Raw genomic sequence first — 26974 nt, 5'->3', positions numbered from 1 at the left:
TTTTAAATAGGAAGTTGATTATTTTCATTTGCTAGTGAACTGCTGGCCCCTTGTTTTGCAATATTAGATAATTTAGCTTTGTTATTCCTAAAAAAAGTTATTTTAAAAAAGTTTTACTGTTAAGGAGATAACATGTATTTTATTTTTTATTTTTTATTGGATTTTAGGTTTTGGGGTACATGAGCAGAGCATGCAAGACAGTTGCGTAGGTACACACATGGCAGTGTGCTTTGCTTTCCTTTTCCCCTTCACCCATGTTTGGCATTTCTCCCCAGGCTATCCCTCCCCACCTCCCCCTCCCACTGGCCCTCCCCTTTTCCCCCCTATAGACCCCAGTGTTTAGTGCTCCCCTTTCTGTGTCCATGTGTTCTCATTTTTCATCACCCGCCTATGAGTGAGAATATGCGGTGTTTCAATTTCTGTTCTTGTGTCAGTTTGCTGAGGATGATGTTCTCCAGATTCATCCATGTCCCTACAAACGACACGAACTCATCATTTCTGATTGCTGCATAATATTCCATGGTGTATTACATTTACATTTTAAAACATAAATGCGTACTTCTTACAAATGAATTTAGGTTCCAGGACTCAGATGGCCTGCTCGCGGAGCTTGTATTATGATAAAGTATGTTTGTAGAATAGGAAGGGGTAGGGAGAAGAAGGGAGGGGAAAGCAGGTGGGGTGGGGCAGGCAGAAGGAGAGAGGAACGAAGGAAGACAAAAAGTTAAGAACTGTTCCATTGGGCTAATGCCAAGTAAATCCCTGATCTTCTCTTTATTACAGTGAATGAGAAAATCTGCTCATTCCTTTCTTGAGGTTAACAGCATACTGAGACGTTGTTGTTAAATAACACTTACTGAATATCATGGGCAACAAAATTCAATAATACTTATATTTTGAAGCCACAAATGGGATTTTCAAGTTAGATAATAAAGAACAAAGAACTAGCTAACAGTTATATTATTAATAAATAAGAATGAGAAGTAAATGTGCTAGAAAAAGTAGACAAAAACTTGACATACTCTGTATCAAGATGAGTTAATTAGTAAAACATTTTGAAAGGAAGATTAATTGTCACTATTATACTAAAAACAGTATCTTTGATATCCTGAAATGTGAAAAATGGTATAGAGTGCTACTTGGATAAGGTCTATTCTGAAAAAAAAATTAAATCTGATTTGCTGAGTTTTCAGAAGCAAGACTTCCTTCAAGGGTAAATGAAAACAGCTTTCTAACTTAAGATCTTAGATACCATTAGTCCCAATAAAGTTGGTGATTTCTTCTGGGAGGGTTTAATCAGTTTGTTGTGACATGGTACCAGCAACTCAATTCTATAAAACAATTGTGATTGATTACTGCTTTTCCATGAATTGGCCAGAAGGGAGCCTGAGAAAATCACTTCCTCAGGCTGCCTTGCAAAGTACAACTTCTGAAAATGATGTTCTGAATTTGAACGATTTATTTTTGTCTCATAACCATTCATAAAAATATCTTTCATTAGCAATTTTCTTTATTTTCTAAAGAGAAAATACCATCGATGGTTATAGTGTTAGAAGTTGCAGCAATTAACTAACTGCAATGACATGTGGTGAGGTTAAGCCTTTTTGTCAAACCCTGAGCTAGTTATGTATTGACATCTCTGACCAGAACACAGCAAGCACGCTCAGAAGGCCACTTCCATGTCTGTTAACGTGCCATGGTCATCCAGAGCATTAGCCAACAATCAGTGCCCAAACTGAGACTAGGACTGGCTATTTATAGGTGAAATGAAGGCATTCTGAATAAAATGTGTCTCTTCCTGCTTTATTTTGCTCTTACTATCATTATCACTTTTATATACAAGACATAAGGTATCTTGCTTTTGTTGCTTCCTACATCATTATACATAGAAGTATACAGTTTCAGAAATGTTTTTAAACAAGGTAGTGAAACTGAGTGGGTATTCATTATTACCTAGGAGGGAAAACATGAACTTTTTACCTCTTACAGGTATGTCACTTACAGCTATTGTCTAGACAGGGACATCTTATCCCACATATCCACTGAGATTGAAGACTTATGTGGGATCATTTTGAATAGGAAGCAATATAGACAATCCTGAGAGAACTGCTTTGCTAGAGAAATAGCTTTCCTTATTTTTTTCCACCTACTGCATTGTTTAAAAAGTTACATATCGTATATATTATCTTTGCCCAGTTATGAAAATTCATTCAGAGTCCTCGGAGTAATCTTAATCATTTTATTTTCTATAAAACTAGGCAAGGTGGAAAATTTACCTATCATTACCCACAAAAGGAAATTATAGAACTTGAATATAAAAAAGTTCTCTATGTAAGATATGATCTGATTAACTTTGAAAAAGTGACTTTAAAATATTTGACTAGATCAACTTTAGGCTCAAATGAGGTAGGCAAGTGCCTTTGAGGTTTAAGTTAGTATAACTGAAAGAGGCATTTTTGCCCGAATGTCTTATTTTTTTTTCTATTTTCCTTCCTTGTCTGATGCCTTCCATTACATGGTAAATTTCCCAGAAACAACATTAAAATTTCAAACCCATATAAATCATTAGCACTTTCTGTTAGTCTATTAAGTTAGCTCAATTATCTTTAAGATCACTAGTGATTTTGTAGAGGAGTTGGAGAAAAGGCCAGAGGTGGATCAAGAAAAGTCTGAAATCCAAGTAGAGGGCCAGTAGGAACCATTTGGAGAACTAGTGCAAGGAAACTGATAGAAAGGACTAGAAAACACAAGGCTAGGCACATGCACATATTGAAAGGGTGGATTCTAGACACATTTTGTTTTAAAGATCTATGAGCCGTATTTTATGGATTCACTGATTTTTGAGAGAGGGTAATCAAGCAAAGGAATGTGATGATGACTTGATCATTTATGCTTTGCAGTATCTTTTTTCTTATTAAACCCACTGACGTTAATATGTGAAGAAGATAGTACTATCTAAAATACAATAATTAAGCTGTGACAGCTCTTCCATTGTGAAATACATTTGACAATTAATGTCATGGATTAGATTAATTATAGACCATTTAAATGATACTGTTTTGAACTTAAGCAAAAACATTTGTTATACTTCATAGCACTTTAACAGGGTTTTTGAATTCCTCATTATAATTTTCTCTTTGGGTTTTTGAACAGCAAAATATTCAAAAAATCTTTAACATTATTGACTATCAATGTTTACTTCCTTGACTGTCATTGTTGTCCAATACATTTGATAAATATTAAAATCCTAACAAATAATATTATATTTAAAATTTGAATCACTAGGTGATTAATTTATATTTTAAACTCAAAGAAAATCCAAATGTATCTCTTCCTAATACACATATTCATTGCAACATTGGTGTAGTTTATGAATGTTTCCAAAACAAAGATTCTCAAGAAGCAGAGTACAATGTTTGCACTGGGTTTATTTGAGAGCCACACCTGAAATTGCATTCCAAATAACTTTATAACAAAATGTCATGTTTGTTTCAAAACTTTAACCTTGCATAAAAGTCACAGGAAGTCTAGTAAGTTACAAGTCCTTATAAGAGCCAAAATTCTAAAAACGTATTGAGTGACAGCTTCAAGTTAAGAAGAATATATTTCCTATTTTAATGGAAAGTCTTGTTTACCTTGTGTTTAATGCTTATTTTTAGTGGAATTTAAAATTTGAATTCCAGAGCTTGAATTAATGTTGGTTTCTGTAGTTCTTTAGAAGAAGTTACTAAATGCATGCCAAATCATTTAAAATATAAGCTAATGTGTCATTGGCATTTCTCAGAACGTCTTAATTACATTTTATTTATTCCGAATAACCACACATTTAAATTTGCCTAAATATGAAAAGGATGAAATCTTAGGTGGTTTCATGCAACATTAAATTCAACATGAAATTATAAAGCTGTGGCTCACTGGTTCTTTAAATTTTTACTATTAATATACATATAGATGCTAAGATGCTTAGAGAAACAGCATTGCTAGATCACGTGTTAAAAGCAAACTACATTTGTATCAAAGAAAATGTAAATCTAAAGCATGACTACCGTTATATACCCAGATCCTTTTTAATGATCTATCATTAGGAAAAATAACCTTTAAAGTGTTACATATTAAAGAAGGTATCTTTGGTTAAATTTGGTGCAATAAATATAAAATCACAAAACATAAAAATTCTGTTACTTTGAGACTTGTCCCATCTAATTTCAAAGTGGCAAAATATTTGACCCGTCTTCCTTCCTCCAGCTAGGACTCAGACATGATGGCTGGAGCTCTAGCAGTATTTGTATTTTGGACCATGTGATGATCTCAGATGAAGATAGCTACTAGAATGATACAACAGAGGGTGCCTAGGTCACTGATACTTTGAAGCCATCACCAGCCTTCAACTGTCTTCCTTCAGAGTATTTTGTTTGGGACAAAATTAAATTTTTATGTTATCGAAGCCACAATTTATTTCCTATCTAAAGCTAAACTTACTTTTTTGTTTTTTACATGATTCAAACATTTAACATTGCTCGGCCTTGACTTATACATGATATTTCTCGTTGACAATTCCACCAACATATGAAAAAGACTTGATTTTAATTGTCATACTTTATTCATCTTGACTATACTGGCAGCAATATTTCCATGGCTTTTTTCACTTTTGACAGTCAAACCAGACTAGGTAATGGAAGAGAAATGCTACCAAGACCCAGAACAGGGCCACGGGTGAGAATGAAGAGTATGGGAACAAGGGGATGGATGGTGGCTATTCTGACAGTGAGCAATAATTCAGCAGAAAAAATACATCTGGTAGAATTGTTGGGGTGAGGAAACATATGTCACCTCCAAAGCAGAATGCTAACTCATGGGTTCCTTTCCTGGGATTGCCTAAAGTTTGTCTGTTGAACCAAGAATGACAGTAAGACAGCAATGGAAAAGAAGGCATTTCCAAAGCCCTGAAGCATCAAATTGGCATCTGTGGTACTAATTCTACTCTAGCATATATATTCGGGTTAAAAGTTATCACATTTTTATTTTAATTTATGTGTCTTTGGACATTTAATTTTGTGTTTGCTTTTTGCAAGCATATAAAGTACAAAACTAATTCTCATGATTTATAGAATGGGAAAGAGGTAATGCATTGAGATTGGTGCCCAGGACAGAGGTAAGAAGTAGTGGAACTTTTGTTTTAATAGGATCCTTTTGTGGTTCCTAAATTAACAATTCATAAAGGCTCCACCACTATATTTTGTAGGTTAAAAGCTTGTCAAGGATATTCTGTTACAAGGAATCATTTTTATAAGAATTACCCTAAACATAAAGGATGGATAGGGGATTTGGGTGGTTAGAAACAATTCTGGCCTTCCCAGAGATTTAAAAAATTTATTCATTTATTCTTTCTTATGCTATATATAGTTTTACAAAATTATTCCAACAACATGGATGAACAGTGGCACACAGAGTAAGAAAAGCTCTTCCTTGAGATGCTTCATGATATGTTAAGAGAAGTTATATACAAGGGAACAATTCTCCTAATTGTAATCTATTTTTCACAGCAGAACTGTTATGCAAATAAAAAACTCAGAAGAGGTTTTAATTGTGCTACTTGTTTACATGACTGCTGATAGTCTTTGGTCTAGGACTATATAATTTCCACATGGTGATGCAAAGAGTTAGGAATAAGCTACCCAGGTAAGGTCAGAAAAGTTTTATCTAAATACAGTATTAGACTTTGAGTTTGGTAGAAGAATAAGCAGGTAGGAAAGACACAATAGGCTGGGAGGGGAAGCTAAATATTTTAAAGAAAGAGGAAAATTGGTAATCATAATACTATAGAGGAAAAAGAACATAATGACATCATAATTAAGACGTTTTGGCTTAAAATTAAAAGCAAAATAAAATGAAGAGAGAAACAGAGAACATTACTGTCTCTAAAATTGAAGAAAGCAGAAGAGCTATGTATAGAGATGATTAGGTGATTTGGTTGTAGCACACAGGCATACAGACCCTGATCTCTTATTTCCTGTCTGTAAAGTAATAAGTGAAGTAATATGCTGAGAGCGGGGCTGTTTGAGGATAGTTCGATATTCTGCTCTATACTTCACTGTATCTGCCAATGGAAATAAAAGAAGATAAGCAAGGCATAAATAGTTCTCTGACCCATATTGATACCTCAGTTGATATTGGAATTTAATGTACATTTATTGAAATTCCATTGCTCGGATGGTTCTTTTATTTCACTTGGAGACTGCTTAGCTGAAAGGAGAAATATGATTACAGAATTTACTCGAATTTGGGAATTTGAGAAAGGGTGAATGTGGAATTTGACATATTGAGGGAGTTGAGACAAAAAAAATGGGAAATTCAAGTAAAACACAATGGTGGGAAGGGCTACAAATTAAAAATAACTGAACATGAATTGGAAGTGAATTGAGGTGGTCTATTAGCCAAAAAAAAAAAAAAAAGATGAAAATAAATGTTAAGAGATTTAAGGGCTTGATAAAGTAGCAGATCGGGATTATTGGGCATGAAAGCATGAGACAAATTGAAAGATAAGTAGTTGCGGTCAGAATTCAAGTCTATAGATGTTTGCAGAGAAAACATTATCTGAGGTATTAATAAATTACAGTAGACATAAAAATCAATCTAATTTCGAAGTGCAAGGGACTAAAAGACTGAGTTATGTTGGGCTTATATGTAGATAACTTCAGATTCATTCAACACATTTTCTGTTAAGAGTTTATATGTATTAGAAACAATTCTGAGAACTAGGAGGCAATATGGAGAAAAAATGGACACAACATTTTTAAGTATGGGCCTTAGTGATACAGTCAGCCACTAAACAAGTAAAATGTTAATGTATTTTTAGTTAGTAAATCTCTCAGGGCAAGGACAGTAGAGCAGCCAGGAGCATTTCCTCAATATCCAGGGAAAGCATATTTGCAAAGGAAGCATCTGGGAACAGAACTTAGTGAAGTTAAAAATAATAAAACATCTGACTATTTGGACCAACAACATTCATGATCATGGCTAGAGCAAGCACAAAGCCCAGGGACAAGGGGGTTTGTTTTCTTAAAACAACAGACTAAAAGCAGATGAAAACATGGAATGCTGATCCAGCATTATGGGTTGGTAAGAGAAATAATAACTTGGACTCAGCTCAGGTTATTAATAAGTTTGTTTGACTCCCACACTAACCACAGAAATAAAAGGGAGGTATGTGATCTCAATCATACGTGATAGTGCAATTGGACACAGGGCCTTGGTACCATATGCATTCTTCACTGGCATATGTCCAAAATTCTAGGTCTTCAGTGATCCATGTCTGTGGAAGAATTCACCAGGTCAGAAGGACCCATAACATTGTATTTATATTGCTTTTTACACACACTTCGAGTAAGCAAGTAGAAGGAAAAACAAGGGGATTGGCCACAAAAGCTCAAGTTGTCCAGCCCTAAATTTCATATTCTAGTCTGGGCACAGTGGCTCACACCTGTCATCCCAGCACTTTAGGAGGCCAAGACAGGTGGATCACCTGAGGAAAGGAGTTCGAGACCAGCCTGGCCAACATAGTGAAACCCCATCTTTACTAAAAGTCAAAAATTAGCCAGGTGTGGTGTCAGGGGCTTACAATCCCAGCTACTTTGGAGGCTGAGGCAGGAGAATGCTTGAATCTGGAAGATGGAGGTTGCAGTGAGCTGAGATCATGCCATTGCACTCCAGCCTGGGTGACAGAGCAAGACTCTGTCTCAAAAAAAAAAAAAAAAAATCATATTCTAGAATCTCCACTTCTTGCTACACAATATTTTTTAACACAGTTTTTCATTTCATTTTATGTTTCATCATTGGACCTACTCACAATTTCAGTACAGCAAGCATAGCTATTATATTACAATTTACAGAACATAGTAAGAATTTTATTGTAAATATTAAGGAAAACCATTGGAGTGTTGAGAAAGGAGGATTGAGAATATAATGTGTCATATAAATGAATGGGGTAGAGGAACGAAAGAAGGATATAGGAAAAGCGATTAGGAAGGTATAATAAAAGCCTCTGTAGTAGAAGGAGATGCTGGACTGAGTAATTGCATTAGAATAAGTGAGATGGGATAAGATTTATTTAGTATTGTATTTTAAAATGTTTTAAATCAGTTTTCCCTCAAACTTTTTGGTACCAGTTGGGGGAAGGATGATTTGGGGCTAAAACTCTTCCACATAGATAATTAGGCATTAGATTCTTATAAGGAGCACTCAACCTAGATCTCTTACCTGTGCAGTTCACGTTAAGATTTGCACTCCTTTGAGAATCTGATGCCACCATTGATCTGACAGGAGGTAGAGCTCAGGCAGTAATGATCTCTTGCCCACTGCTGACCTCCTGCTGTGCTGCCCAGTTCCTAACAGGCCATAGACCAGTACTGGTTCACAACCTGGGAGTTGGGGACCCCTGTTTTAAGTAATAAATTATACATCATATGCTGATGGATACCACATGTGGAGTGCGTGAAAGAGGAGTCAAAGATGACTCAATGATTTCTTGTTTGATCCACTGTGAGTAGTATTACCATTTATTAAGATGAAAAGCATTGAAAGCAAAATCACATTTTTATGGTGGGGGTAGTATGGGGTTTTGTTTTGGTCATGCTAAGCTTGAGATGCCTATTAGACATCTAAGTGAAGATATATAGGTCTTGAGTTCAGAGGGGATGTCAGGGCTGAAGATGCAAATTTACTAGTTATCATCGTATAATTGAAATTGACTGAGATCACTTAGAAAATGAGCAAACATAGAAAAAGAAGAAATCCCTGAACAGATCTAAGATACTTGAGAATAAAGAAGTTAAGATCAACTGACTGGAGGCCGCAATGAGACTGAATAATTGTTGGGGTAGATGTGCTATAAAGATTTTGCAGGTAAGAGTAAAGATTAAAGAAAAGGTGAAATTCTTTACATGTTTATGTTGAAAAAGATACAGCTGTTGTTAATACAAGCTCTAGGCTATGTACATGATAGAAAGTAATTGAGATGAGGAGGATACAGGCACTAAAAATAACAAGTCAGATTGTTGGATGAATCCTCTATATGTACCTGAGATAAATACAAAAGGATGGCAAGAGTAGTAGGAGAGAGAGAAAGAGAAAAAATAAACAAGCCATATAATAAAAAGAATAAGTAGGAGTGATTGGAGGGATGATAGAGTACAGAGATATAAAAGTTAGTGATTTATAGGCTACTAAGTATTCAAAAAAGCTGAGTTATTTTTGTTACTGTTTTTGTTTAACAGTTTAGGATCCAAGAACAATAGTCTTGAAGTAGTGTAATGTGTAAGTAGAAAACCTATTTTACCCTTATATCCTGTGCCACCAGGTTCAAGGGAGAAAAATTATATGATCGGACAGTGTAGGAATTTCTATCTCAAGAGGACTCAGAAAATAAGTTCAGAATACAGTATATTATGTTACCGTGTCATTTCTAGAGACATGATGGATCGTGAATACTATGTACTGAACCAGATGGGTGTAACAGTCGTGGTGACAAAAGGATGACATGGAGTCCTTATATGCTTCATGTTGCCTTAGATACTAAAAACCAGAATATGATGGAATTAGTATTATTAGTCTCACAGGGAAAAAAGGTAATGCCAATGATAGCCTGATCTTATAACAACGAGGCAGGAATCATATGGGCTAGTTGGGACAGTAAGGATAGGTAGTCTACTTAACAAGTAATAATATGGCCGGGCACGGTGGCTCACGCCTGTAATTCTAGCACTTTGGGAGGCTGAGGTGGACAGATCTCTTGAGGTCAGGAGCTCGAGAATACCCTGACCAACATGGTGAAACCCAGTCTGTACTAAAAATACAAAATTTGGCCAGGTTTGGTGGCACACTCCTGTAATCCCAGCTACTGGGGAGGCTGAGGTACCAGAATGGTTTGAAACCAGGAGGCGAAGGTTTAAGTGAGCAGAGATGGTGCCACTGCATTCCAGACTGGGAGACAAATCAAAAAAAAAAAAAAAGCAAAAAGAAAACAAGTAATAATATAACCTTTCCCTCACCAAATACAACTGTGGTAAGTATTCACACTGTGAAATAATCTTTCCAGCTAAAACAAAGGTTCTTATAACCTTTATATAGTCCATAGTGAATACTGTTGAATTCACAGGAAGAGTGCTTCTAAGTAAGGATGAAGAGCTCTGTGAGGCCCCTTTGATCGATCTTGCCATAGACAGTGTTGAGCTAGGCAGACACTGAGTATTGGAGACTTTTCTTCAGTGCTACCATGGATAGTGCTAAGAACAAAAGAAGAGATGAGAAGGATGACATCAGTAATTGAGGTGGAGGTAAATATAATCCAATTCATAAAGGACGTAAGTGTCTGACCAGAGATAAACTAGTAACCATAAAAAGGACAATAGGACAATGGTAATTTCATAAGTTGAAATTAACAACAAAATCACAAAGTTTTATTTATGAGATTAAAACACAAAAAGTGTTTTATGAGAGACCATGGTCAAAGAAGAACATGGCGTTACCTTATTTTACCCCAAGGAAAGCAGACGACAAGCAGTCCCCATATAAAGTATATAACAAAGGAGAGCCATCATTTGTTAATGTGAAAAGAGTAGAGAGCAATCTCTGAAGAGGGTAAATTAACCAGAAAATAATTGAGGTAGAAATTTCAGAGATTTTTGGTCAACAGGGTTGAGAAAGAGCTCATAATGATGGATTAATGTATTAGAAAACATTTACAAAATATAGAAGTAAGGTTACAGATTAAAATAATACATCATAAAATAAAATTATGTCCTTAATGATTAAACCTTCCAATTTTAACATTATTGTTCATAAAATGCGTTCTTAATTAGGTCATTTAATAGTCTCATAATTGGTGCCTTTGCTCCTGAAATTAATGCCTTTAAAGCATTGTTAATTGAAAGAGCTAATATGTAGTACTCACTTGGAAAGTTCTAGTTCAGAAAAATCTGAAAACAGGTTAGCATATGGGCTTCTCTCTCTGTATATAGATTATTTATACATATATGCTATACACAATTTAGACATGTATATATGTTAATATGTTGACTAGTGATTTATCTGATATTTATTGATGTATATATAATGTGCACATAGAAGGATGAATAAAGGTAAGATTTCCTCAAGAAGTTTAATATAGAAATGAAGGATTTACAAATAGATAAATACACAATTTTTATAACTTCATAAACCACTTAAGATGTTATGTAAAAAGTGTTTAAAAACATGGCTCAAAGGCATATGCAAAAATGTGTATATTTTACAAATATGTGTGTGCATAGAACCTCATTTTTAGTCTTCTTTTGAGAATGAATGGTTTTTTTTTTTAAATCAACATGAGTTTACGGCCATATTTAAAAACCCTCTCCTCTTAATAAATATTTGCTGTGTTTGCTGCATCTCCATCTGTTCTTCTTTCTAGTAAAGTTATCTCATTTTTCATTTGCATGCTTCGGGTAGAGATTAGTTCATGTCTCCATATTATAGATGTGGACTTTGAGTAAATAGTAATCACCAGTCTCAGTTACTGATTCATGGATGTTTATATAAACAAATGCAATGCTCAATATGACGAATCTGCCAGAACTTTTGGATAGGATATGTTTTGTTTTCATGAAGTTACTGGCCTCTCTGATGTGAATCATAGGCTACTATGGCTGTAGCTTCTCATGCATTTATTTCTCTATACATAATCCTCTTTTCCTTGAATTTGTTACTGTTGATTATTTGCTTGGAAAATTCCTACTGATACTTCAAGACCTCACTCTCTCTGTTCTTAAAAGAGATATATAATTAAGGGATTCTTTTTTAAGAATTCCTTAGGTGTAGCCATTTTATTTCATTGTCTATACATCTATTGGCTTTGGCTTTGACTCCATTATAATATAAATAATAAGTAATTACCTTATTGGCACACTTTATTATAATACTGATTATATAAATATAATATTAAAATAAGGAATGAATTGTGATCAAGACAATATTCTGATTAACTACTTTGAAGACCACACTGTCTTGCCTTTGGTTAGATGCATACCACTAAAAATACAGAGAGAATATTAAAATAAAAAATTATGCTCACTACATTAAATATTTCTGTGAACCAAAGATGAAATATAAACAGCATAGTAAGCATAGTGGACATGAACAGTCTACTGGTTTTCAGTTTTAAATAAGGCAGAGACAGAATGGAAAATATGCTTTTTGCTTTCCAAATAAGATGATGAACTAGATCAAGCTTGCTGTTGAGGTAAGACTCCCCATTTGTAATAAAAAGTTTTGAAATGGGTTGCTGTTCACATTTGCCTGGACTACAGTTTACTGGCAGCTGTGTGCCTAGAGATAGGAAAGGAGCACCTAGTGCCTCCTGGGGACACCTTGAGTCAGGGTTCCATTATGCATATGGAAAATGGACATATCTAAAATGTCCCCAATGTTTGGGGGTCAGGCTCCCCTAGCAACCAATACATAACTTGATTCTGGATTAGAGACTTTGAAAATAAGCATGAAACCAAGGAATAGAAAATAGAGACCAAAAGTAAAAGAGGAAAATTAAAAGTCAAAATCTTATCCTTAAAATAATCTTACAGAGCAAAATTCCAAATGTTAAAAAATGAACATATAATCAATTCCTTTAAATGAAAGGCAAGTAATGAAAGCATCTAAAACACTTAAAAATGGTTTTTGTAATGCTCCAGAGATATAAATGAGGAAATGATACTCATAATAAACTAAATTAGAAAAAAAAACCAGCAGACATTATACACAAAAGACAAATATAGAAAAATAGAAATCTTGGAGATAAAAAATAGTTATTGAAATTTAAATTCTACAATGGACATGGTCAAATAACTTACTAAGCATAAGTATATATACCTTAAAAAAGTACAACCAAATTCTGTGTGGGGTGTGTGTGTGTGTGTGTGTGTGTGAGTACACATATATATACATATATATGTATATATATATATGTATGTATATACACAATATACAATACACATATATATATGATATACATATATATGTATATATACTATATATGATATACATATATACTGAATAAACATATATGTATACATATACTATGTATGTATACATATATCTTCCATAGCCACTGAAATTAAAAATTTAGCCACTGAAATTAAAAACTCTAGGTTTCATGTAGTCAAATAATATATAATTTAGAATATTGTGTTGAGAAATTCACCTAGATTACAATATAGATTAAAAAGATTAACAAAAATATTGTAAAAACCTAAGAAACTTGAACAATAATTTGAAGAATACAACATAGGCCAATGAGATATTTTAAAGGGGATAAATAGCTGGGATATTGAGGGAAATATACATAAATGTAATAGGTGACACTTTTCCAAAATTAAAGGTAGATATAAATGATCAGATTTAATATTAATTCCAAGAAGCAAGAAAGTACAATAAAAAAAAATTTGGCCAGTCACAGTGGCTCACACCTATAATCCCAGCACTTTGGGAGGCCGAAGCAGGCAGATCACCTGAGGTCAGGAGTTCGAGACCAGCCTGACCAACATGGAGAAACCCTGTCTCTACTAAAAATACAAAAGTAGCCAGGCATAGTGGTGCTTGCCTGTGATCCCAGCTACTAGGGAGGCTGAGGCAGGAGAATCGCTTGAACCTAGAAGGCAGAGGATGAGGTGAGCTGAGATCATGCCATGCATCCCAGCCTGAGCAGCAAAGCAAAACTCTATCTCAAAAAAAAAAAATTAGAAAACAAATTTTAAAAACTTGACACATCAAGGACAATAATCAAAAAGCATTAAAGCTACCAAAGAGAAGATAGCTGAATAGAACCGCTCTGAGTGCAGTTCCCAGTGAGAACAATGCAGAGGGTGAGTGGTCATCACATTTCTAAACAAGTTTTTACTGCCCACAGACCAGGAGATTCCTGGGCTGAAAAGCACGAAGAGTTTCCAGCATGGCTGTTTCAACCAGCGCGGCAGTTCTCCGCACACAAAAACTCACACAAATCTGGGCGGCTGCTTCAACTGGCAGCTGGAATGCCTCGGAGACAGAGCCACCCATTGAACTGAAAAAAAGGGGGCTGAAACAGGGAGCCAGGTGATCTGGTGTGGCGGGTCCCACCTCCACAAACACCAGCAATCTGAAACATGCTGGATTAAGAGTTTCACAACAAGTGCAGCTGGACCCAGGTTGGTGCAGCTCTGTTGGGGGAAGGGTGTCCAAGGCAGTCCACCATTACTGAGGCAGTTTGCCATTACCAAGGCAATCCACTATTACCAGACAGTCCACCATTACTGAGGCAGTCCACCATTACCAAGTCCACCGCTACCGAGGCAGTCCGCCATTACTGAGGCAGACCACCATCACTATACCTCTGAAAAAAAAACCACAAGGACGTTCACACAGTAGCTGGGCCAAGCCCATGGCAGCTCAGCAACACCTCTGCTGGCAGACTGTGACTAGGCTACCTCCTTGCAGGCAGGACATCTCTGAAAAAAGACAGCAACACATCAGGAATTTATAAATAAAGCCCCACCTTCCCAGGACAGAGCACCTGGGAAAAAGGCAGTTATGAGATCCGCTGCAGCAGACTTACCTGCCCAGCAGATCTGAATGGAACAATGGAGCTCCCAGCACAGCACTTGAGTTCCTATAAAGGACAGACTATCTCCTCAAGCAGCTCACTGACTCCCATATATTCAAAGAGATGCCTCATAAAGGAGAGCTCAGGCTGACATCTGGCAGGTATCCTTTTGGGATGAAGATAACAGAAGTTATCAAAGAGAAAATGTAGGTAACCTACAAGGAAAACAATGATTTGATAAGCTGCAGATGTCTCATGAGTACCCACAGATGATTTTTTTAAAAATGAGAGATATATACTCAAAGAACTGAGAAAATGAATAGCTGAACTAGAATTATATGCACAGATAAAATATTAAAAAACTGATGAATTACATGGAGAAACAATGAAGCAGGGAAGGGGAAAATGGTGTCAGGGTGTGATAGAGAAGTTGGTCAGAGTCTTCAAACAGCAGAGCCAGAGAAGGCTTCACATTTAAATCACTTGATTCATAGTAGGTTTTGTTGACAATATGCTTCTTATCAGCAACCACAGACAATAGATTACAATGGATAATTATGATCAAAGTGGTGAAAAAATGAAAATTCAGGATAAGACTGTGGATACTTATTCTAGGATCGTTATCCCATCTAAAACTAATTCTACCTATTATTTGATGGTCAATTTAAAAGACAGAAGAAGCCTGTGAGAATAATATTTGCTGTGTACATTTTCAAGAAAGGGTTATCTTCAATTTTTTAAATAAATTAAATAATAAATTTAAAAGCAGAACAAATGAGAGATTGATAGTGATGTAGAATATCTAAGACCATTAGATGAAAGGAAAGTGTTTGAACTAACCTGTGTTAATGCCTTACAAGTCCTGACACTCTAAAAGTGACAGCATTTGATATCTACCAATGAAACAAGTTTCAAAAATCTAAAAAAGTAAATATTAAAAATATAAAGAGAGGGAAATCATTAAAGAAGATCATTTATACACTCATTTGAGAGGATCTCAGTTAGAAACAATTTTTTTTCATTACCATCTGGAAGCTAACTTTGTATACATAGATTTAATGTAGTACCAAATACATTAACTCAATTAATTTATATAACAAATATTTATTGAGTGTCTATTTGATCAGACATTTGGGGATAAAATATGCAAAACAACAGAAGTATTTTCTCGTAGGTTCTGCGTTCTAAACAAATTGGATAGGGAAATAGACAATATGCAAAATAATTAGGTAAAATACACTGAAGGTTAGATGACAATTAATGCTACATAAGATACTGAAATAGAAATTACATATAGAGAGTATCATGGATAGGAGAATAGAATTTAGATTAAATGGTCAGAAAAGGCTACAGGAGAAGGTGACTGAAAATTATGACATGAAGAATGGCAGGATGCCATGGGCTGTCCTCCTTTATTTGTACCATTCCAGCTTTATGTTCCATAAAATTCCACAGTCCATTTTATCCTTGTATCTCAGTCACTTTTTTAGAACATGCTAATTTCTTTTTCAATTTAATACTCCCACCTAAAATGTCTGTCTTTAAAATTTGATAATTTTATATTATCAGCCACATACAGTTTTACATTTTGCCATGTAATTTTTTTATTAGAATTTAGGAAATGTAGCTAATTATTTTAAGTGCTGTTAAAATCCTACCTGTGCTTTAAGACGCTATTAAAAACTACCTCTATTCTGAATCCTTCATGTGTTCCTCTCAGAAGGAATTAATTTTGTGGGGCTTATATTATTGCCAATTATTTATGTGCTGGTTTTTCACATTAGATTGGAAACTGTATCCCTTAGTTATCTCCATTTATAACAGAGTACAGTCTGTCCCCCACATCTCCGGTTTTGCACTTGTGGATTCAACTATGATGAAAAACTGTGGATGAAGAATCCACAGAGATGGAGGACCACTGGGGAAATTGAGCATCTCTGGAGTTTAGTATTTGTGGGGGTCCTATAACAAATAATCTGAGGATACTGAGGGAAAACTATATATGAAAGGCCCCTATTACTAGTAAATTTCTTCCCTTGATAGGGCAGAAAAAAAACAGAGAGAGGTAGCAATTACTAAAATCCTAAGAAGACAGCTATATGGAGAGGGTCCTTGGAAGTTGCTAAGTGATGTTATTAAACTTATGTAGCAAATCTATAGAGAATGGGTTTGTGAGACATCAGAGAAAATAAATACATGACTTCCCTCAATTTCCCTCCTGTTTCTCCCTGGTGCTTTTGACATATTTTAGGACAATCAAAAGCAGGAGGACAAGAGTTTTGATGCAATCCTTTGGAATCAGCTTCCCTGGGTGCAAAGTAAGGTTGACAAGCATCGAGAATAGATCTAGAAAGAGAAATAGATACACAACACACATACACATAATATATATATAATATATGTAAATATAATACATAAAAATTTATGTATTTATGTATATATAAATATAAAACCATGGAAGTAGTCAACATTCATGAGCTCAAATAATATTCTTGAAGTACTATTTGGATGTTTAGTTGTAAATCCATGCAATTTGATTATGGATCCCCTATCAACATTATGGATCTTAGTGAAAGGTATAATTTTTCATTATCACATATTTCACATCTCATACAATAATCCTCCCTTATCTGCAGGTGATACATTCCAACACCCCCAGTGAATGCCTAAAACCATAGAAGATAGTATCAAACTCTATATATATTATATATTTTTTTGTAAATACTTACATTTTTAATAAAGTTTAATGTATACATTAAGTACCTAAAAGATTAGCAATCATAAATAATAGTAAAACAGAACAATCATAACAATATACTGTAATAAAAGTTACACGAGTGTAGTCTTTCTACGTCTCTTTTTCTCTCAAAATACTGTAACATTTTTGGACAACAATTGACCACAGGTAAATGAGACCTGGGAAATCCAAACCATGGATAGAATGGGGCTTCTGGGCTGGGCGTGGTGTCTCAAGCCTGTAATCCCAGCACTTTGGGAGGCCGAGGCGGGTGGATCACGAGGTCAACAGATCGAGACCATCCTGGTCAATATGGTGAAATCCTGTCTCTACTAAAAATATAAAAAATTAGCTGGGGATGATGGCACATGCCTGTAATCCCAGCTACTCAGGAGGCTGAGGCAGGAGAATTGCCTGAACCCAGGAGGCGGAGGTTGCGGTGAGCTGAGATTGCGCCATTGCACTCCAGCCTGGGTAACAAGAGCAAAACTCCCTCTCAAAAAAAAAAAAAAAAAGAATGGGGCTTCTGTAATTGAAAGATGGATTCTTCAAAAACAGTTTTATTAAAGTCTGGTGATAATGCTTTCGCCCAAAGTTTACTGTTAAAGAATAACAATTAAAAATAAAAGCTAAATGTACACATCCAAAGTCATCGATAAAATTGTTACTTCAGTATTCTTTTTCTACTAGAGGTGAATTCAAAGCAATCTACCTCACATTATAAGATCTAGATTTCAGATTGCTTCATATTCTTCAAAATATGCCAATATTCCCTGTTATTTTCTTTTGAAATTGTCAGTCCTTTAAAATAACATGTGTAATTTATAAATATTGTTTATGAGAGGGCTATCTTAAAATTTTTAAAGAAATTAAATAATAAATTTAAAATGGATGTTTAAAACAGATCTCTCAAACATTTAAAAACAAACCTCAAGATGCTTTTGAAAATAGTAGCACAGATATCTACAATTTGTTGAGCACTTATAAGCCAAACTAAGGGCTAAATGTTATTATTTACAATTTTCAGATGTATGTACAGAGATGTAGCCAGATTAATTAATTTGTCCAAAGTGGCAATGCTAGTGAGTGGCTAGAAAATCTGATGAGTAGTGACTAAGTGTACAGGGTCCAGATGGACTGGGTTTGTATCCTGGTGTTGACACTTGCAAGATGTATTTATTTGTACAAATTATTTGATTTCTCTGTACCAGTTTTCTCATTTGTAATATAGTTATAATAAAGACTCTCAAAATTTATAATGATTAAATTGTACAACATATGTAAAATTTGAGTGTGGCAGATTGTATTTTCCAGAACCAGCCATAGCAACATTTTGGTCCTATATACTCATGCAGAACTTTGACATCCACAATCTAAAGGAAGATTTCCCATCCCTTGAAATCAAGCTTATCTTTATGACTTTTTCAACAAACAAAACGCAGCAGAAGTGATGCTGCATGGCTTCTCAAGCTCAATTATAAATGGCAATAAAGCTTCCATCTGTTTTTCTTAGGATACTCAAACTTGAGGTTTGAGTATCATGAGGAAGTATCATACCTTATCATGAGGAAGCCCGAGTCAAATGGAGAGGCAAGTGCAGGTGTACGGCATATAGTACCAGGTGAAAGTCCCAGCCTGCAATCAAAATCATTCCCAGACAAATGAATGAAGGGCCTTATGATGGTTCCAGCATCCAACATTTGACACGGCCCAGCTTATGCTGAACTGCATATTATAAGTAAGATAAATACTGTTGTTGTTAAGCAGAAATGTCTTGGGATAATTTATAAGACAATAAGGGATCCATGGAAAAGCTTTTTAAAATTTTTATTATTTTTTTATTTTTTGAGACAGGGCCTCACTCTATCATTCAGGCTGGTGTGCAGTGACATGATCATGGCTCACTACAGCCTCTACCTCCCAGGCACAAGCAATCCTCCCCCTTCAGCCTCTCATGTATCTAGGACAACAGTCATGTGCCACCATGCCCATTTTTTAGAACTTTTTTGTAGAGATGAGTGCAATAGTCATGTGCCACCATGCCCATTTTTTAGAACTTTTTTGTAGAGATGAGTGCAATAGTCATGTGCCACCATGCCCATTTTTTAGAACTTTTTTGTAGAGATGAGTGCAACAGTCATGTGCCACCATGCCCATTTTTTAGAACTTTTTTGTAGAGATGAGTGCTCATTATGTTGTCCAGGCTGGTCTCAAACTCCTGGGCTCAAGTGATCCTCTCACCTCAGCCTCCCAAAGTGCTGCAATTACAGGTATGAGCCATGTCACCCAGCTGGAACAGCTTTTGATGGCTGAATTCAAGGTTCTGGTACAACAAACAACAAAAAAATAACATGTAGGAGTGGCTTTTGGACACAGTGATGGGAAAACATTGGGCAAATCTTAAGAAATCTGCTAGTAAGAGGCCAGTGAGGCCATAAAGAAGTCTTGGAATATACCAATGGTGCTCAAGAAATCTACTGATATGGAAGTAAGGAAAAATGAGGAAAACGTTATTGGAATCTCACTGAAAGCACACATTTGTTATGTAGTGGCAGAAAATTCAGGCACAGTGTTGCTTGTAGTTTGGGGAAATAGAAAATTTACCAAATGTACTGAATTATCTAGTTCAGCGGATTTCTCGTCAGACTACGGAAAGTTCCACCTGTCTTCCTCATGTTTATGAGAAAATGTGAGAGGAGGAGGAGATAAGCGTAACAAAGAAACTGTTCAGTTTTCAAGTAAAATGCAGAGAAAATGTAAAGAGCACAGGAGACGCTGGGTTCAAAACAAAACCTCTCTTATTCCTATCCTCTTCACGCTGCTTACATTAACAGAGATTCAGAAGAAAACTTCAGGGTAGTAATATAAGACCTTTTGATAAGACCTCAGAAAACTCTAATGTGATTCTTCAATCATTCACTCAGAATAAAAGCTTTTAAAGTATATTAAGTGTGCCTCAAAGTTCTTCTTTGCTAAAAAATAAAGGTGTAAGAATTGTAAGGGCATTGTCTCTCAACAGCCTTTCAGAAAACCCAAGATAGAGAACGACTTTTTCAAGGAGATTTGTGGGTATGATTTTTGCCTAATGGTGTGAAAACCAATGCAACTGATAAGAACTCCACAAAATTTTAAGAAAATTATATTTGTAGAAATACCAGCAACTTGTATTGAAAAGGATCAAGAAGGGAGAAATTATTATTTTTTTCTTATAAAAAGAGTTTTGGATCTGTGAACTACTCTGAGTGAAAACTGATTGAAAAAACTACTAGGCAGCTGAGAGAGCAATGTCCTATGGAAAAGAAATGTTAATACAAAGAGTGGAACCAAAGATTATGATAATTGTTTTCCCACAATAGGATTGAATCTTCGTAAAGGAAGCAAAAACTTGTGCCAGTTTGATTTCATATTTGCAATGTGCCTTCTGTTATTACCCTTTATGCAAGCCTGTTCCACCATTGTATGTTGATGATATTGTTTGAATTTATGTGCCTGCCAAATTTCATGTTGAATTGTAATCCCCAATTTTGGAGATGAAGCCTGGTAGGAGGTGTATGAGTCATGGGGTTACATCCAACATGGTTTGGTGCTGTCCTCACAGTAGTGAGTTATTGTGAAATCTAGTTGATTAAAAGTGTGTGGCATCTCCTTCCTCACTCTGTCTTGCTTCAGCTTTCACGTGACATGCAAGCTTTTGATTTACTTTCTGCCATGAATAGAAGCTCCCTAAGGTCTCCCCAGAAGCTGAGCAGTTACTGGCATCATACTTCTTGCACAGCCTGCAGAATAGTGAGCCAATTAAACCGCTTTTCTTATAAGTTACCCAGCCTCAGGTATTTTGCTTATGGCAATGTAAGAATGGCCTAATACATTTGGGTAGGTTGTTGTGGACAGAACATTTGTCCCTTCAGTTTACAGGTCTTCAAATCAAGGCAATACATGAAGAAATGGACTAAATGCTGTCTTCCACAAGTGGACATTATTTAGATAAAGAGATCCTAGATCTGGGGCTCATGCCTAATGCCTTCGTGAACAGAGGCTTTTTGAGGGATTAAGGGAAGTGGATAAGTGTATTTTGCATGTTATAGGAATGTGGCATAGGACTGTAGCAGATTGTATTTTCCAAAAGAAGATACAGCAATATTTTTGGTCCATATGTTCTTCCAGAAACTTGTCACTCCTCCATCAACAGGGGAATTCTATTTCCTCTTAACTTACAATTGGGCAGCATTTGTGAATGCCTTGAGCAATAGACTATCTTGAGAGTGTTGCTGCCTGACTTTTGAAGCCAGGTGAAAAAGCTGATATGACTTCTGCCTAAATATCTCATTTGGGATGCTTGTCCTTGGAATACAACCTATAGGCCTTGAAAAAGCCCATGCCATGAGTGTCTTCATTACTTCATTACCCAGATGACAGTCAGCATTTACCTCCAGGCACATAAGTGAGCAAACCTTCAGATGATTCTGTCCTCCAGACTTTGAGCTAGACCAGATGACACTGCATAGAAAACAGACAAACTGTACCTGCTGGGTACTGCCCAGATCTCAGATTCATGAACAAAAGAGATGCTGTTTTAAGCCAATAAATTGTGAGGTCATTTATTAGGTAGTAATAGATGACCAGAACAATTTGCCTATTGTAAGAATTCAATAAATGTTAGGGTTATTATTAAGAGGTAGAAGTAGTGTTTTCGTGTGCTGCCAGGGTTCAAAACATGTAATTTTGATTTGTATTATATAACAATATCACTTATTTTATTGTTGTCATCAAATTGCATTTATTAAGTTTCAACATGCTCAATTAATACATAAACATAACTTGCAATATCAGTCCAGATGCTAGTATATCCTAAAGGGCAGAATGGAGTGACAGAATTTAATCTATAAATAATAGCACATTTATATGGTTAGAATTTGTGTCTGCACCCAAATCTCATCTTAAATTGTAATCCTCATAATCCCCATGTGTCAAGGGAGAGACTAGGTGCAGGTAATTGAATCAAGGCGGTGGTTCCCCTATGCTGTTGCGATATTGACTTCTCATGAGATCTCATGGTTTTATAAGGGGTTCTTCCCTCTTTGCTCAACATTCACTCCCTCCTGTTCCCTTGTGAAGTTGCCTGCTTCACTTTCCACTGTGATTGTAGCTTTCCCGAGGCCTTCCAGCCATGAGGAAATGGGGTCAATTAAACCTCTTTCCTTTATAAATTACCTAGGTTTAGGTAGTATCTTTACAGCAGTGTGAGAACAGACTAATACACAGGTTAACACAAAATAGTACACAGGTTACCATATCCAATAGTAATAAATTTCAATAACAAAATGAAATGGAAAGAAAGGCTAAATATGGAACTGGTAGTAAGGAGATAACAAACAGAATATGGGACTCATCAGTGCAGGGACTCTAAACTTCATTATTCAATTTGGCATCCCTACAATCAAACACAATGCCTCACACATAGTAGGCACTCAATAAACATATAATCATTCAGTGGATTTCAGGGTAAAACAAGTGAGCAAAACGTTCAACCCCTACATGAAGAAGATTTTGCTCAAAGGAAATTTGGAATTAATTTCATTTGAACCTCTCATTTTTGTAAAGAACACTGAAGTGCATATAAATAAGGTGACTTACCTAAGTTCAGGCCTTGTTTAGTTTATTTTGTTCAGAAACATGTTTAGAAGAAATGTCTCAACTCTCAGCCTACTTGTTAGTATTTATCTTCAAGGTTCCTTCAAACTTCAGCAGTCTGTGACTCTCATTTCTATTACCTGCATTGCATTTTCCCTGCCTTCTTACCATTAGTTTAAGAGAGAATAGTTGCTATTTGCTTTCTCAACAAAATCATTTGATAAGTTTTGAAGTTTCAAATGTATTGTGCTATGCTGCAATTACTTGGGGTAAATTTTAGCAATCAGCATAAGACCCCTTCTGTGATAAGCCTTTTACTATTTTCTCTTGCTTCTATAATTTTCTCAATTCTAGTCTCCCTTCCACATTTTACAATTGTTTGCACATTCTATAGACCTGTGATGCCCAAATGCTCCTGGGAACCCACATTTCTGATTACTTTTCTGCTGCATGAAAAAAAGCCTCCTATGCTTTCTGGTGAAATGTTGAATTGATTTTTCATTCTGCTTGGTATGAATAAAGCACAGTCATTCCCTTCTGGTCATTAGTGATATTTGTCCACTCTCTGCTAGTCTCTCTCTTTGTGGTTTCTCTTGTCCTCAAATACAAATTCCTTTTTATCTTATTTAGAAAATTGTCGAGGATTACAGTATTAAACATGTTTTGTTCTTTAGGATTTAGTTGAGTTACATATAAACAATTACCAAAATTTAAATAGCTTCTTTTTTAAAAAGCAAGACACTATTTTAATATTTTAAAGTTTTTTTTAACCAATTGATGCTTTATGTGAATATCATATTACTTTACAGCCTGTAACAATGAAATAAAAGATAGATTTTCCCAAACATTTGTTCATGAAACTAAACACTTTGTTTCTTCACTTGCCCCCTCCCAGATCAATACGTCTTTTTCCTTTCTCATTTTGAGTAATGATAGACTATCTATCACATGTTCCCTAGTGAATGCTAGATGAGTTTGCTTCCCTGCTTTGAGGTAAATGACTTATCAGTTCCTGATTACTCTTCTCATTGTCTTATATTTCAAGCTTTCATTCACTCATCCTTCTGTGTGTGTGTGTGCTTTTTTTTTTTTTTTTTTTTGGTGCTTTTTCTCCTCTGACCCAGGATGTAGTTGAAAACATTGGCAGAACTAGAATTTTCACTGAGTAGGATGATTTCTCAGAAGGAATCTACTCCTGGAGGCCTATATTAAACCAGTGCCTTTTAAATGGAGATACACAGAAACAATGTTATCTTTTAACATATTTGTTTATTGATATATTCAACCAATAATATTGAGTGCCTACTATATGCCAGGGACTGGTATAGGCATAAGGTATATGGAAATTCTTTCCTGTAACAAGAAAGAACACATTCTTTCAGACAAATGGATGTAATGGAGCTTATAGGTGTTACGATGGAGAAGCGCAGCAAAGGAGTCTCGGGGTGGTGGGGGTTGGAAACATCTAGAATGACAGACTTGCATTACTTCACTGATGAAGGAAGGATAGAAATTAGCACACAACTGGAGAGTAGAAGAGTACTATATACAGAGAAATTATCAGGAGTCTGGAAGTAAACAAAAGCAAGTTCGGTGCTGCTAACATTTAAGTTAGTGAGTCCTTATCAACTAAGATTCCATCCTAGGGAAAATGGATGTTGAAGTCAGACTGGTTATTCAGGATAGATATAAAACAAGTACTTTTGATCTATAAGCATTAATTCAAAACACCATGTAAGAGGAGATCAATTCAGAGAAATAAGTGAAATGAATTGGCAAGAATGCCCAATATGAAAGCCATACAACTAAAAACAAATGTCTTACAAAAAGCAGTTTATTTGGTACAGAAGCCAAATTGGAGACACTGAAAAAGTGAATGGGAAGTAAGCAGTAGACAGTATGTATGGCCAAGCCTTTTGAGAAACTTAGCTGATAAAGGTAATACAAACTTACAAGTTAAGGTAGCTGAAGAGAGAAATATGGTCAATACATATATGAAAAAGCACATGTACACACACATACACACACACAAAGTCTATGGATACTAAGGATAGAACATATTCATAGACTTCATGTGTGTGTAAGTATATAAGTGTGTGTGTGTACACATGCTTTGATAAAAGGTATTTGATTAAAGTTAATTAGAAAATAAACAAAACTGTCAAAAAAGAAAACTTATGAGAGAATTTAAGTAATTTATATGAAATAGTAAAAAAGGTCTAAATAAATATACCATTTACTCATTGTAGGTAATACATCTGGAATCTACTAGTCCCTTTCACTATCCATTTCCTCCCCTCCCATTTTCCTTTCTTCTTTTCTCTTTCTCTTGTTCTCTCTATTCTTTATTAAAATGATTAGAAATAAAAGACAGTAGAAACCCTTTGACATTTATTTTCTCCAAAAATTCATGGAAAACAAGTCTTACTTCATAAATAAAAAGAAAAATAAGGTGGAATATGCTACCAAAACATGTTTCTTCTTATTGTCTCCAAGAACACTAGGGAGTTGAAATGTTCCTGACAAGCCATCTTCCTCCTTTAGCATAGAAGCATTCATTTAAAAGATGGTTTGGAATATATTGTCTTCTAAGGAAAAGGGTTTGTTGGAAGTAATGTGTTTATTTTTGGTCCTGTGGATGAGTGGTTATTTTTCAGTTTATTTTTAATTGTGGACATACCTTCTGTATACATAGAGTTACTGAAACGTGCAAACTTTATTTTCATAAATATTAGATTGAAGCACATGAATTCAATTGCTAGCATTTCACAAATTTTGTTCAGAGGACCAGAAATTCCACTGAATATTAATAAATGTTAGTTTTCTAAAAACTGGGATTTCTTAGTTACATATATCTTGGAAATGGTGGATCAAAAAAATTACTCTTTTTACTGTAAATGTCTAAGAAACATTAAGATGTCAGTGTTTATAATGTTCTCTATGACTCTATTTGAGGTTAATGTTTGCAAAAATTATTTTACCTCATAAATTCTTATCTATAGATAATATCATAAGTGTTTCATGGAATTCTTATCAATAGAAAAATATACCAATATTTTTTGACCTTTTGAAATTCTATTTGACATATTATCACTTATATGTTAAATGAAATTAATGTTAATAATTTGAACTAGAATTTGCGTGTATTTTGTCAGAGTGAAAATAAGTGTAAAATTATTTCTTGAGGTAAAATTGATATAGATAACAATTCTCCGTGTTTCTCTGCATGTCTTTTGTCTTTTTGATCATGCATATAACAATTTGACTGCTCTACATTTGAAGTAGTTTTTTCAAGTTACATTTTAAAAATCTTTAGTCACCTTTACCATACATTTCTCATTGTCTGAGAACTAAACAATTTAATTTTTCCCCTTGTCTCTGGTAAGTTAATTGCCTGATTAATTGTGCATGGATGATCAATTCCCTTTTAGTGCACTTTCGCCTCTACTTGGTGAAAATTTCTCCTCAAATATTTAAATCCTCTTCCAATAACTTCACTGTAACTCTTGACCAGAATATCAAAATACTTGGAGAAAGTTGTAGCATGGAAATAGTAGCAATTATTATAGAAGGAGAGAAGCCATTGCTGCTCCCTTTCTCCCAGGATATGATTTAATTACCTTCTGAGAATATCCAAGAAACCCACTTCCTGTCCTTTTACATCTAGTTATCTATGTTTCATCCTCATGCTCATATTTCTCCATTTTTCATACCCTTTTCCTCATCTCTACCTGTTGAAAACATGCTTTCATTAAAGTTACGCTTCAAATGAGACTTATTCTAGGAAGTATACCCTATTATGCCAAAGTAGATTTGATCAATTTCATCCTTTAAAAAAATACTTTGCATCTTTTTCCTATCTTCTTAATTAAATTTTCTCTTTTTGTACAATAAGAAATCTGTCTTTTTTTTTTTCCTCTGTATTTTCATCTCTGCTCTTTGTCCAACACGTATAGGAATTCAGTAAATGCTTCTTGACCTGAGTTGATTTTATTCAA

The sequence above is a fragment of the Callithrix jacchus genome, chromosome 1, assembly GCF_049354715.1.
Source record: "Callithrix jacchus isolate 240 chromosome 1, calJac240_pri, whole genome shotgun sequence".
NCBI lineage: Eukaryota > Metazoa > Chordata > Mammalia > Primates > Cebidae > Callithrix > Callithrix jacchus.
Note: the sequence above shows the minus strand (reverse complement) of the source record.